Here is a 14119-nt window from a genome sequence, read left to right as displayed (position 1 = left end):
GGCATGGTGGTGCATGCCTGTAATCCCAGCTACTTGGGAGGCTGAGGCAGAAGAATTGCTTGAACCCGGGAGGCGGAGGTCACGGTGAGCCAAGATTGCGTCATTGCACTCCAGCCTGGGCAACAAGAGTGAAATCTGTCTCAAAAAAAAAAAAAGTCTCTTCGGGTAAAGAGCGAAAGGCCTACTTCGCAAGAAAAAAAAAGGGGGCCGGGGGGGGGGGGGTGGGGAATGTAGTAAGATCAATTTCTTCCAGATACATAAAGAAGGAAACTGAAAGAAAATTAAGCACATGATTAAGTTTTATTCTTCTTGAGGACAGATTTTCAACAGATATACTCTTTTAAAGTAATTTTTTAAATGTTTTCCTTAAAACTGGCATTTTAAAAGTTTATAATCGTAACAACATTGGGGAAAATGGTTTTTATTTCAGAGTTCTCACTACCGGGTAGACTATTCAAAATATATCAAAGATAAAACATAAATATGCCATGTTTATTACTTTAAAATATACTGTCATTAGAGCACGTTATAATGTTCTTTATAATCCCATTTTTAAAAAAGCAAGAAACACTTAAGTGAAAATTCATGCACTGATCTTTCCCCTTTCAAAAGAGGGGAAGTGTGAAAATTACTCAATACTACCATAAAATCTTAAATGTGTTCTTACCTGTCATAGCAGTTGATATCATCCAGCCAACAACCTTGTTTCACTATTTCAATGGAACCAGAAATATTCTTCCAGGTAGCAAAACAATGCCGCCGTTTATCTTTGTCACCATAACACGGTTCAACACCAGTTTGATTGGTTCTGTCTTTTTCCCAATTAGCATTAAAGAAAAGACACTCCTGAGTTTCTGATCTACCAAGTATAGCACCTATAAGATAATAAAAACAACAATATAACCACATTAGCTGTTAAAATAAAAGACTGTTTCCCAACATAGCAACTTTAGGTATTCCTAAAGTGTCAGTAATTCACCGTCTTCCCACTTATAACTTTGGGTTTAGGTTTCCAGGTTAATCCCTGTACTTTAAATATAAAAATAGCCATTATAATAGGGAATAACCATATATATCACAGTATTTCTCTGAACACCACTAGTTTCACTTCACTTGAGAATGTCCTTGATGAAAAGCCACAGAAATTGTTAATTTTATGAAACCTTGGCCCTTGAGTAGACTACTTTTTAATATTGTGTGGGACAAAAACTAAGCAAACATAACTCTGCTGCATAGTGACTACAGTTGACCCCTAACAACTCAGGGGTAAGGACCACTGGCTTTGCACAAACAAAAATCAGTGTGTAACTTTTGACTCCCCAAAAACTTTCCCAATAGACTACTGTTAACCAGAAGCTTTACCAATAGCATCAACAGTCGATAAACACATATTTTCTATGTTATACATATTATATACTAAATTCTTACATTAAAGTAAGCTAAAGAAAAGACAATATTATTTTAAAAATAAGGAAGAGAAAATACATTTACAGTACTGAACTGTTTATCGATACTGTAAGTTTACATCTTCTGTTCACAAAATAAATCATAAGAGAAAATACATTTACAGTACTGAACTGTATTTATCGATACTGTAAGTTTACATCTTCTGTTCACAAAATAAATCATAAATGGCAACCATAGCTGCAGACCTCAATCTATGGTATGTATCAAACAATTCCACTTTTTCTTGTAATGGCAAGACTTTTCCCTTCTTAGGAGCAATTCCAGTACCAAGAGTGGCACTTTGTATGGGTCCCAAGGTGTTATTCAAAGTTCACGGCATTGCACTAAACATAATGAAAAATATGCTAGAACCGCAAGAGATCACTTTTTACTGTGATATACAATTTACTGGAGAGATAAACTGCTCAAGCTGAGATGATTAGCATCATATGGTGTTTTAAGTAGATATTTGCAACACTTGAGCTCACCGCAATAGCAACAGGAGGTGGCTATGAAATTATTACAGTAGTGCACTATGTACTATAGTAAATTTTATGCAATTATAATTTAATACTGTATCTTTACATTTGTTTACATTTCTCTCAACTGCAAACTGTGCCATGTATGGTCTGTAAGTGTGTATGTAAGTTTTGATAAATTTTAACTTTTTATAATAGATTTGTGTATATTTTACGGTAGTAAATAATAAAAGACTGGTTTGTACATATATTTTATGCATTCACGACATATATCTTTTCTTAATTTTTTCAATATTTCTAGGCTACAAAGTTCATTTGTGAGTTTTTTCAAATTGTCCCAAATCTCCAAAGCCTTTTCTAACATACTTATTGAAAAAAATCCACATATGTGTAGACTGACACAATTAAGACCCTTGTTATTCAAGGATCAACTGTACAATGGTTGCCTCAAGAAAAAGCCCACGTATGACTGAGTTGTAAACTAACAAACTATGGCTATTTAGACTTGGGTATCTGACAGGCATGTTCTCAAAAGTAAACCAAGTGAACCTGTGACTTCAAGAAAAGCAACTAACAAGTATGCGTTTCCAATGATAAAATTTAAGTTTTCAAGCAAAAAATAAAAATTTTGAAAATTTTTATCTACTACCATCAGCAATAGGTGACGGTGTCAACCTTTCCAATAGTCAAAAGAATTTTCTGATGAGATCAGTGGTGATATCAATAAATGTGACTTTTAAATATTGAATAATGAAATGTGACAGTATTTAGAAAGTCTACATAATTCAGAGAACCAATATTTTCCAAATGAATTGTGATATTACAAAAGTATTCATGGGTTAAAAAAAAATCCACCCAATGTGCATGACAAAGCAGACTTTAATGTTACAAAAGACAAAAAGTTCATCAATGGTTTCAGCTTCCCCACTGCAACTAGCATTTACAAAATTATGTCTTGTCTATTTGAAAAACAAGGAAACTGGAAAAACCAAAATAATTCTGAAAAAGAAGTACAAAGGAGAATTCATACTAACTGATTTTAAGACTTACTATAAAACTTCAGCAATAAAAACAGTATGGTTATAGTGAAAAGACAGAAACATGTATCAATGGGACAGAACAGAGAACCCAGAAATAGACCCACATATAAATGGTCAACTGATGTAGAGAAAAGATGTCAAGGCAATTCAATAGAAAAACGATAGTCATGGCAACCACAGATGCTAGAGCAACTGAATATCCATACGCAAAAAGAAAAAACAAAAAACTTCAACCCATATATCACGCCATATACAAAAATTAATTCTAAACATATCATAGACCTAAAATAATACCTGAAACTATTAAACTTCCAAAAGAAAACATGAAAAATCTTTGTGACCTTGAATTACGAAAGATTTCTTAGAACAACACATATGACCTACAAAAGACAGAACTGATAAACTGAACCTCACTAAAATGAAAACTTCCACTCTTTGAGGGCTAAGGGGATGAAAAAAATCACAGACTGGAAGAAAATACTTGCAAAACACATTTCTAAAAAAGGACTGATACTCAGAAAATATAAAGGCCTCTTACAAGTCAATCATAAGAAAAAACACTGTCCAATTATTTAAATGGGCAAAAGATTCAAATAGGTCCTTTGCCAAAGAGCAAAGAATAAAAATTTTTTTTGAAAAAAGCTACCCAATATTATCAATCATCAGGGAAATGCAAACAAAACTACAATGAAATACTAACACTAATTAGAATGGCTAAAACAAAACAAAAACACAAATGGACAATATCAACTATTGCTGAAAATGTGAGCAACTAGAACTTTCACATATTGATGGTGGTAGAGCAAAATGGCCCAGTCACTTTGGAAACCAGCTTTACAGCTTCTTAAAGTTAAAACATACACCAGCCATACTACCCAGCAATCACATGTGTAGGTATCTACGTGAGATAAAAACATAAGTCCATGTAAAAATCTGTAGATGACTGTTCAGAGTGGCTTTATTGATAATCTCTGAAAACTAAAAACACTCCGATGTCCATCAATGGTGAATGGAGAAGCAAACATCCATACAATAAAAAAGGAATGAACTAGTGATACCTACAACAAAATGGATGAATCTCAAACATTATGCTAAGTGAAAGCAGACAGACTCAAAAGGCTGTCCTGTATGATTCCATTTACATAATATTCTGGAAAAGGCAGACAGAAATCAGCTCACAGATTGCCAGAAGCTGGGAGTGAGGGAAAAGGAGGTGATTACAAAAGGGCATGAGGAAACTTTGTGGGATGAAGGAAATAGGAACACCACGCCTTGACTGGGGTGTATTATGATTGTATAATATGTATGGTTCATATATTCTAATCAAAACTTATGGAATTGCGTATCTAAAAAAGCACATTTTATTCTATGTAAATAAAACTGACTTCAAAAAAAAAACAATAGAAAAGAAACTACCATGTCTTGAGTTATGGTATGATATCAAAGAAAAAGTCACACCAAAAAAAAATTATTAAAATACTATTCCTTTTTTTCTAACTATGTATCTGTGTATATGACCAGATTTCCTTCATATGCTTCAATCAAAATAACATATCACAACAAACTGAATGGAGAAACAGATACAATAATCCAGTTTCCTTCTACTACAACAATCACTAAGAGACTATAATTTTACTAATTTTTTTGTTTTGGAAAATATTTTTCATAAAAACTTGTTCTTTACTAACAATGGATTATTATTGCTATTTTAAATAAGTTAATATTTAAACATTTTCTTTAATTTTTGATATGGTAAATATTGATATATATCACTATTTTTAAAAAGTTTTGGGGTCTTTAATTTTTAAGAGCTCTAAAGAAGTCCTGAGACTAAAAAGTTTGAGAACAGTGTTCTACAATATACTAGCACAGAGATGTAGTTATAAGTTGCCAGTATTTGTGGGCAGTAATGGTGCCATGGACTTCCTCTCAACTGTGGAAGAAATTATAGCATGAACTGACAGTGCAAACTATGTTCCGGTAACTCCATCTCAACTGTGTATAAAAGAATGGGCCCAGCACGGTGGCTCACAACTGTAATCCCAGCACTTTGGGAAGCCGAGGCAGGCGGATCATGAGGTCAGGAGTTTGAGACCAGCCTGGCCAACATGGTGAAACCCCTTCTCTGTTAAAAATACAAAAATTAGCTGGGCATGGTGGCGCGCACCTGTAATCCCAGCTACTCAGGAGGCTAAGGCAGGAGAATCCCTTGAACCCAGGAGGTGGAGGTTGCAGTGAGCCGAGATCGTACCACTGCACGCCAGCCTGGGCAACAGAAAGAGACTCTGTCTCAAAAAAACAAAACAAAACAAAACAAAAAAAACAAAAAAAAGAAGGGCTGCTACCACCACTTATCTGTATGCAAACAATAGGCACTTTCTAAATTATTTTCAGAAACATGTTGAAAATATGAGCAAGGTAAGTTTCCTCCTTTACCAAATGATACAAAAGCAATATTCAATGCCCCCTCTGTTATCTTAAAACAGGAATGGCAATTTTTTTATGTAAAGATCCAGACAGTAAATATTTCAGGCTTTACAGGCCATGTGGTCTGTCACAACTACTTAACTCTGCCCTTGCAGCATAAAAGCATCCATAGACAATACATGAATGAACATGATTATGTTGCATTAAAACTTTATTTATGGACACTGAAAATTGGATTTCATGTAGTTTTTACAACTCACAAAATATTATTCTTTTTTTGGATTTTTTTGGTAGTTTTTACAACTCACAAAATACTATTCTTTTTTTGGATTTTTTTTTTTTTTTTTTTTTTTGCTACCATCTAAAAATATAAAAATCATTCTTAGCTCCAAGATGGATTTGGCCCATAGGTTGTGCGGTCTGCCACCTCCTGGCTTAAAACAACATCCTAATCCCAACAGTCCGTCTAACCTACCTTTTGTTTATTTTGTTGGGAAAGGGGGCTCTGTGAATTATCACCTATTTAATTCATGTTAAAAACCACTATGCAACTATTTCCAATTTCCAAAAGAAGAATCCCACTCAGGCATAGGAACATCCCAAAAACTAAACAAAACTGACAAAAAAATTGAACACTGCCTAGAGCAAAAGTGCCAAATAGGTTTTACCTTCGGAGTCAATTCCAATCAGCGTTAGTAATGGCTGCCTGGGGCACTATACCAAGAAAGATTTTGAGGATATTTTTAGAGAGGATTTTATAGTATTGGAAGGGAAGGGGAGCAGCATTTAGTGTCTTGTATTTGCCATCCTAGTCTAGAAAAAAGATAAACAAAGGGCCATTTTATTTATTAAAAAGATATTTCCACCATTTTTTAAGGTAAATAGGATTCAGGATGGTTTTCTAGATCTAAACTAGAGTGATATTTTCCATAAGTAGAAAGAAAATGGCTTACGGGGAATGCTGTGACAATTTCCCCACCCCTCCTCAAGCTGATTCTGCAATCAGTCTCGATCCCATCAAGTCTCTAAAAAAACTCAATATAGTAACATAATGATTATAAAAATAAGTAAATTATATGTATTTTTATATTCTTAAGCTTACATTACAACTTTAAAGGTGTAGTTCTAAAAAGGATGGCATGGTTATTTATGTGCATTAAGTTTTAACGACATCTCCCAATTTAAAATTTTCTGAAACTTTAAATCTCTACCCATAGGTTTATTCTATCAAAGTAACTCTAAATAGTTACTACTGACATTTTCAAAAGAAATAAATAAGTATAAAAGGTTTGCATGCAGGGTTTAGTACAACAGTTCTTAACCAATGATGTGCATCAGAATCCCCTCTATATTTTCTCACATTCATATGTCTGAGTGCCATTATGTAGGTCCTGGGAATGGGGAGCTGAAAAGTTTATTTTGAGAATATATATAAATATACACATACATACACTATATATATACATGCTACTATATATAAAGAGTACATGTATGTGTGTACACACACACACACACACACACACACACACACTATACTAATGGTGCCATGGACTTCCTCTCAACTACGGAAGAAAAAATAGCATGAACTGACATACTGCAAACTCCTCTGGTAATCTGTCTCACCTGTATTCTATAGAAGAAGGGCTGCTACTTCTAATGTATACAGAATATAGTATATGCACATGTGTGGGGTTTGTTGTTGTTTTTCTGCAAAGACCCACTGGTAATCTAATGTTCCTCCCTACGTAAAACCCACTGGCTTAATAGAGTTGGCCTGAATCTGGAATCTGTTTCACAAACTGTGACCTTGGACAAGGTACCAAACCCCTCACTACCTTGTTTCCACATCTGTAAAATCAAGCAGATTGATTCAATTTCCAAATTCTTTTCCAGAACCATAATTCACACTCAGTTTACAGTAAATCAGTAAGTCTAATCACATAATCTAGTATGAGTTAATTTATATAATAGTTCTATATTCAAAGTACTGCTTATGGTTTACTGACTAGTACTGACTGCTTCACTCTTCCTACCATTAAAAAAAAAACTGCAATACACAGAATCTGAAATTTGGTAAAATGTTTTACCATAACTCTGCAAAAGTCTACTTCTTTTTTTTTGAGACGGAGTCTCGCTCTGTCGCCCAGGCTGGGGTGCAATGGTGCGATCTCGGCTCACTGCAACCTCCGCCTCCTGGGTCCATGCCATTCTCCTGCCTCAGCCTCCCAAGTAGCTGGGACTACAGGCGGCAGCCACCAAGCTTGGCTAATTTTTTTTTTTTGTATTTTTAGTGGAGACGTGTTAGACAGGATGGTCTCAATCTCCTGACCTTGTGATCTGCCCGCCTCAGCCTCCCAAAGTGCTGGGATTACAGGCGTGAGCCACCGCGCCCGGCCAAAAGTCTACTTCAATGAGAAAATTTTCACCTCAAGCAACTCTATCTGAGGACAACTCAAGTTTTGTTTTTTAAAAACATGATTAATATATCAACACCAATTTTATACAACCTCTTCCAGAAACAAAAGAGACTTCCCAACTCATTTTATGAGACCAGTATCATCTCGATATCAAAAACAAAGCCCAAAAAGAAAAACACAGACCGGTATCTCTCATTAACTTAGGTGCAAAAGTCCTCAACAAAATTTTAGCAAAGAGAATCCAACAATATATTTTTTAAAAGTATTACATCACAGCAAAGTGGGATCTGCTCCAGACATACATGGCTGTCTCAAGATTCGAAAATCAATCACACAATCTAACAAATCAACAGACTAAAAGTGAAAAATAATATGGTCATATCGGTGGTTGCAGAAAAAGCATTAGATAAAACTGAATACTATTCATAATAATAAAAAAAACTATCAGTACACTAGGAATAGAAGGGAACTTACTCAATGTCATAAAAAGCACCTACCAAAAAACCTACAGTTGATGTCATACTTAACGGTAAAACAACAAATGTTTTCGCTGAGCTCAGAAACAAGTCAACAATTTCACTCTCAACACTCTAACACAGTACTGAAACACAGTACTGAAAGTTGTAACTACTGCAATAAGGCAAGGGAAAGAACTTAAGGGCATACTGTCTAGAAAGGAAAAAATAAAACTCCCTCTATTTGCAGATGACATTCTGGTATACGGAGGAATTCCGAAGGAATCTTTAAAAAAAAAAAGAAGAAGAAGAAGAAGCCCCCGAACTAATAAGAAGAAGAAGCCCCCGAACTAATAAGTGAATTAAGTAAGGTCACAGGATAGATGAACAAAACACAAAAATCAATTGCATTTCTATTTGGTGACAACGAACAAGTGAAACTAAAATTAAAAATGCAACACCAGTTACGGTTGCTCCGAAGAAAAATAAAACACTTAGATATAATTTAACAAAACATGTATAGGATCCCTATGATTAAAATTTTAAAATGCTGATGAAAGAAATCAAATAAAACCTAAACATTTGGAAAGACAAACTGTTCATGGATTGGAAGATTGAACATAAAGATGTCAATTCTCCCTAAATTGATGGATAGGTGTAATGCAATTCATATCAAAATCTCAGCAAGTTTCACTGTAAACAAGTATATTCTAAACTTTTTTGAAAAATAATAATAAAGTGGGAGAAATCACTACCCGCTTTCCTGACGTTAAGGCTTAAAATGTAACTGCAATAATAAAGACAGCAAGGTACTGACAGAGGGACAGAAACATAGATCAGTGAAAAAGATATAGGACCCAGAAAGAGATCTACATACAAACACGTCTAATTTGTTTTTGACAAATAAGCAAAGGCAATTCAATGGAAAAGGAATAGCTTTTCCAACAAATGGAGCTGGAGCAATCAGACATGGTTCAGGCAAATACATTTTGAATGTCCTCACTCTATTATCCCAGTAGTTCCGGAAAGCCCAGCTCTTGTAGAAAGCCTCCCAGAAAAACCTCTCATATGGTGACAATTTCCAAGTTTTCTCAAGGTACGCATAATAAAATCTTAAAAATCTTTTAATCAGGACTCCTCCTTCTCCCAAAGTGCACACTTCTTGCAATCCAATGTAATTGTTTTATATTTACTCTCTGATTTTTAAATCAGTTGTCTATATACGTTCTTCTACATGTCAGAATTCCATTGGGGTTAGATTTTAAGTGTTCTCACCATAAAAAATAAGTACTGCATATGTGAGGTAATAGATATGTTAATTTGTTTGATTTAGCCATCCCACAACATATACATATTTCAAACCATGTTGATAATAAATATATGCAATTATTTGTCAATTAAAAAATTAATTTTTATAAAAATAATGATAGATACCTGATTTAAGGACCAGAGAAGATATGAGTTAGAATGGCCTAAACTGACATGTCTTTATTTAGAAAGAAGATAGAAGGTGGTGATAGAATGGCAGGTCCTTCACCAGACTGTCAGTTTCCTGCAAGCAAATAGTGTAATATTTTCATGACTGAATCCCTAATATCTAGCACAATTCTTGAAACTCAGAAGGCATTCAATTAATATTTCGTAAATTGACAAATAGATGTAGTCAATCAAAAAATATCTGGATGTAGCTTAATATAAAATTAAAGAGTTCTTTTTTTCCCAAACTCTTCCAACTATTACATTCTTTAATCACATTTTCACTAGTTTCCCTTCTTTAAACTTTTTTTTTTTTTTTTTTTTTTTTTGAGACAAGATCTCGCTCTATAGCCTAGGCTGGAATGCAGTGGTGCAATCATAGCTTACTGTAGACTTGAGCTCCTGGGCTCAAGCGATCCTCCTTCCTCAGCCTCCTAAGTAACTAGGACAACAGGTATGTGCCACCACATACTGCTAATTATTTTTATTTTTTGTATAGGTAAGGTCTTGCTATTTTGCCCAGACCGGTCTTGAACTCCTGGCCTCAAGAGATCCTCCTGCCTCTGACTCCAAAAGTGCTGGGATTACAGGTGTGAGCCAAGCACTCAGCCTTGTCTTCTTGTACAGTACAGTTATAGTTGCTTAGAATGTGTCACTCTCAATATGATGAAATACCTAACAATTTTATCATTGGCATTAAGGAGTTTTTGTGGTCTGCAGCTTTGAATTAAATCAATGTAAAACAAACGTTCCAAAAAAAAAAAAAAGGGATGCCACTAGGGTCTAAGACTATCCATCTTACTTGAGTTCTTAACACAAACAGTACTTAATGAATGATAAAATGCAAAAACAAATTATAACTGAATAAAAACCCAACTACTACTCATTTCCCTCTACTCTTTGAAACAGGTGGATGAAATGTAAATCTTTTACAATTATCAATTTCACTACACTTTTTTCTGATTAAGATGACAATATCTTTCATAGTCCTGTGACTAGCTTACCTATCACAATTCTCCTATGTATGCAACCAATGTTAAGCAGAAAAGTAAGAACTGTTTCGGGAACTTACAAATTTGAGGAATTTCTGGAAAAACATTCTAATGCTGTCTGAAATCATCAAAAAGTCATTGAGAAATAGTATAAAGAGGTATGAAACAATCTCTTTCCTGAACTTGTGCCTACCACAGGCAACTTAGTCCTCTGGGAAGAGTTAATGAAGTTTCAAATGTAATAAATCCAACTTAAAAAGCAATTCTTCTTTCCCGAAATTTCACGTGTCATTGTTCCTGCCACTCTGGGGACAAACCACAAGTCCAAAGAATCAGCTATAGAAGATGGATTAAACTGAATGATGGTTTTAATCCAAAACATCTTACAGTATAATTTTTTTAAAGTATCAAGAATACAAAAGAATGATTTTAGGTACTTGGAAAATTCTGGTATAGTACAATCTTTCATGGCATCAACCAGTAAATGTATACAGAATTTTATTAGTTCAGTAGGTATTATTTAACAGTCTCTGACTATGCTTAATAATCATCCTACTGCCCAGAAACTTGCAAGCTACCATAAATAAATGAGTACCAGGCAAATCTCAACACAAAGGATTTCCCAATCTTCCCCAATAAAAAGTTCTTTTAAATTTTTACCAATTTGAAATATACAAACCTTTCCATGTACATCATACAGTCCAATATATAATTTTATTAATTTAGTCTTATGAATGTTTTAAAATCACAAAGCACATAAATTTTACAAAATAACTTTATTCAAATTTTACCTACATCTTCACCAAGTATCATCTCGTTACTTTCTTTTTGAGTGACCTGTAAGTATCACAAAGTGAATAATCTTTACTTCCATTTAAGTTGTTCTGAGAAACAATACTTTTAGAAGTCATAATACCATCATTGAAAATGTTTTTCCAAGCCACAAATATCCATTCACATGATTCTAAGATGGTTGGTTTTTTAATTGTGCTACAGGTACATACTATGATCTTCACAATGTAACTGCTTACATAACTCTTTTAAAAGTGATTGTAAAGGCTTTTTTCACAACAAATTATAAGAGTATAACTCCCTGCCCACAAATAATTTCTAATTTGTTTAAACTTTTTACTATACCCTTTTATCTATTCCCTCAGGAAACCTCTACAGACTTTTAAAACGAGTACTGACTGACATCATTTCAAGCTCTTCTATCTTCTCCAAATACTATACTTCTATTCAAAATAAAATAATGGAGAGAGAGCTCAAAATATGAAAAACTTTTTAAGGACTCAAATATAAGATGACTTTTTTTTAGAAATTTTTTTTTAGAGAAAACTTTGCTTAATACTGGACATATGCAGATGAATTATCATCAGTGCCTAGCACAGTATAGGAATTCAGTTACATTTGCACTAAATCAACAATTCACAAGGCCTAGAATAGTAAGAAAAAAGAGGGCTTTGCAGAGAAAATGAAACTAAAGCAGGGCTATTAAGGAGACACAGAACTGTAAGTTAAACAGAGGTTGGGAAGATGAAGACCAAATAAACAGGGTTGTGAATAACCAGAGTGTTTGACAAGACTGCCCTCATTGGACTAGAGCATTCTATATTCTGTAGTATTGGGTATAGCCAGGAGAGGTTTGGAAGTCATCAAAAGAATAGAGGTAGTATTTTAAAGATTAATCAGAAAACAATGAGTAAACTGTTGGAACAGAACAAAACTCAGGACACTATACTAACTACCCAATAAAAACAAGGGGTATACAATATCTATGCTGATTAAATGGCCACAGGTATCAAATGCATTGTCAAATTAGAATACAGAGATGAAGCTTTTGCCTTCCACAGACCCTTATTTGTTTTCCCTAAGCATAAGAAACTAAAAGATAAAAATGATTTGGTTTATTGGGTTGGGTAGTTAGCTGTTTTATCTTATAAACTTCTGAGAAAACAAAGCTTGCTTCTATACATAATTATCCTATGCTTCACTTCACTGCTAATTATCTTCCTAATATTTTAGTCTTACTGTCATGAAAGACACACTGTATATTGCCCAGAATAAGTTAGGCATCTTCAAAAATACCTAACACACAACAGAAAATTCTTTTTGCCTACAGCCACAAAATGTGTAGAGTATCTACAAATGCCCGGGTTTTAAGATTAAAATAGTTCCATGCAGTTCTCTGGCCCTAACTCATAAGATGAATTACATCAAAACAGGTATAAGTAAATACAAGTTTTAACTAGGCTGTGCAAAACAGATTTCTAACATTAGATGTTCTTCTTTGCGGGGAGAAGGGATAATGGTGACTGCAGCTAGAGGCCAATACTTGCAACAGAATTTATAGGCTATTTTTTTGAATGCACAAAAAAACAAAATCGGGCATAAATTTAGAAGAATAAGAGATAAAAGGTAAATTCTCAAAATCAGAACAGAGCTCCTAAAAAAATTAAGGAAACAAACATGTACACAATAGTTCCTACTAGTTCCTGCTAAAACCAACCTAAAAGTGTCAATTACACTGAAAAGACACTACCTACATTAAGGGTTTGTTTAGTGCTTTATTTTACTTGGGAAGATGCAGGCCCTCTTTTTAATAAAACATCAATCTGTCACAGAAAGAGTAAAAATGGATCACTTCTGCTTGCTATGAAGATAATGTGAAATCATCTTTGAGGAACCAGCAATGTTAAGAGTGAGAAATTTGAAAAACAAAAATAAAACAAAGCATAAAAACCTCATCACAAACATTTCCATCAAAGCAATATTTGGTCATTTAAAACCAGCTAATGAAGAAAATTAACAATATATATTAGAATAGCTTTAAATACAGTAGAAGATGGTAAGCTGATAATTCATAATGACCTTAAATAACAATGGATATAGAATCACTTAACAGGCCATAATCACCAAGTTTTTTTCATAACTATGTTGCTTCAACTTTTAAGAAACAAGATTATGAGTATTAAAAAAAAATCTAAATGTCTTGTTTATTACTTTTGTGTATTATATAGTTTCTTTCCTACTTGAAAACTCATTTTGCCAGGCACAGTGGCTCATGCCTGTAATCCCAGCACTTTGGGAAGCCAAGGCGGGCAGATAACCTGAGGTCAGGAGTTTTAGACCAGCCTGGCCAACATGGCAAAACCCTGTCTCTACCAAAAATACAAAAATTAGCTGGGTGTGGTAACGTGCGCCCATAATCCTAGCTACTTGGGAGGCTGAGGTAGAAGAACTGCTTGAACCTCAGAGATGGAGGTTGTGGTGAGCTGAGATCGTGCCATTGCACTCCAGCCTGGGCAACAAGAGCAAACTCCGTCTCAAAAAAAAAAAACAAAAACAAAAACAAAAAAACTCATTTTACTACACATTGAGTCTTTT

The 14119-nt window shown here is 34.2% G+C and overlaps 1 protein-coding gene across 2 annotated transcripts in view; it reads right to left on the bottom strand.

Moving 5' to 3' along the window:
* Positions 1 to 14119, bottom strand: part of ACVR2A (activin A receptor type 2A) — an 86371-nt gene that overhangs the window by 33652 nt on the left and 38600 nt on the right. For both annotated transcript variants that reach the window (XM_055380171.2, XM_063694833.1), the window contains exon 2: positions 668 to 875. The gene's annotated coding sequence lies outside the window, so the exon portion shown is untranslated. The remainder of the gene's footprint in view (positions 1 to 667; positions 876 to 14119) is intronic.

This window comes from Gorilla gorilla, chromosome 11 (genome assembly GCF_029281585.2).
Source record: "Gorilla gorilla gorilla isolate KB3781 chromosome 11, NHGRI_mGorGor1-v2.1_pri, whole genome shotgun sequence".
NCBI classification, from domain to species: domain Eukaryota; kingdom Metazoa; phylum Chordata; class Mammalia; order Primates; family Hominidae; genus Gorilla; species Gorilla gorilla.
The sequence above is the reverse complement of the archived record's forward strand: the minus strand, read 5'-3'. Positions and strand labels throughout refer to the sequence as shown.